General features: G+C 25.6%; 1 long non-coding RNA gene across 1 annotated transcript; it reads left to right on the top strand.

The window, feature by feature from the left end:
* The first annotated feature begins 570 nt into the window (after positions 1-570).
* LOC142237786 (uncharacterized) lies at positions 571-1,277 on the top strand. The gene is made up of 4 exons (XR_012722573.1): positions 571-622; positions 797-861; positions 996-1,061; positions 1,190-1,277. It is a non-coding gene; the product is annotated as an uncharacterized LOC142237786 (long non-coding RNA).
* Positions 1,278-1,491: the final 214 nt, after the last annotated feature.

Raw genomic sequence — 1,491 nt, 5'->3', positions numbered from 1 at the left:
TTTATTTTGGTTCATTTAGTGGTTTGTGTGTGTGTTTGCTATTCTTGGATGGTTTATTGGCTGGATGAGGTGTTGTTTTCAATAAAGGCACATGTGGTTTTGTTGTTGTAGGAATGTTTTGGCTTTGCTTGGTTTTGTTTGGCATGCTTCAGTTGTATAGTTGGCGTTGGCGTGGGCTGTTGCATCTTTTAATATGCAACAAGGGAATATAAAGGCATGGAATATTTTGGAATTTTGATACATATATTGGTGTTTGTTTATTAAACCTTTTAAATGAAAGTTATTAATATTTTATCGGTAGTTTCAAGAAAAGTTATTAAGAATATTTAGGAAAATATGTTGAAATTGAAAGTGTATTGAAATTTTTATTATTCAATGTAAAAAATTAATATTCAATTCCACATGAATTTGGACAATTTTTGTTATATCTCAGCGTATAGTTTAGCCATAAATTGGTAAGTATTGTTTTTTTAATATGGCTTTCTTTTAAAAATAATATTTTTTATGTATATTATTATTTGTTAATTATTTTTTTTTGGAAACCAGTTTAATGTTTTTCTTTGTTGTAAAAGCAATATTTAATTTCAGAGCAACTCCAGATGGGTTCGAAAATAGAGAATTGGTAAGTTTTCTTTTAAAATTTGGCTTTCTTTCAACTAGAATATTTACGTTTTTATGACCTTTTTATCATCAAAATTATAGGTTTTTAATACCTTATTTTAGTATTTCTTTAATCAATTTTTTTGGAAACCAATGTAATATTTTAATGTAAAAAAAAACAAATGTTTAATTTCAGAATAACCCCTTAAAAATTTGAAAAAAATGTTGGTACTCCTTTGCTTGTAATTTAATAGTGAATTGGTAAGGATTCTTTAACTTTCTTTTAACCAGAATATTTGTTTTTTTTTTATGCATAATATTATTTTTTTCATTCGATTTTTTGGAAACCTATTTAATAATTTTATTTAATGTAAGAAATAAATATTTAATTTCAGAATAGCCCAAATAAATTTGGACAACTTTTTATATTTCCCCTCAGCGTACAATTTAATAGAGAATTGGTAAGTTTTATATTAAAACTCTGACTTTCTTTCAACTAGAATATTTATTTTATTATATCCTTCACATCGAAAGCAACACAGTTTTATGAGTTTATATAGAATACTTCATTATTCTCTAATTGTTTCAGGTACCAATTTTATGAGATACGTTTTCCAAAGAAAAGTTGAATTCCTTACACCATTCGATAAAATGCCCCCAAATATGGTAAGTTACAAGCTAAAATGAAGAATTAAAATTATATTTCATTACATGGTGTTAATTTTTAACAATTTTCATTATTGTTTCCATTTTTTTCCAGCAAGATATGTGAAAAAATTACCTACGATGAATAAAAAAAGAATAAGTCAAAATGTCCAAACAGCGGGTTCAAATGAACTACTCTCTGTTCCACGTGGTCATAATTTTTATTCACAAAAAACATTGTATTAA

The sequence above is a fragment of the Haematobia irritans genome, chromosome 5 (assembly GCF_050003625.1).
Source record: "Haematobia irritans isolate KBUSLIRL chromosome 5, ASM5000362v1, whole genome shotgun sequence".
Classification (NCBI taxonomy): domain Eukaryota; kingdom Metazoa; phylum Arthropoda; class Insecta; order Diptera; family Muscidae; genus Haematobia; species Haematobia irritans.
This window is presented reverse-complemented; position numbering and strand designations above follow the sequence as displayed.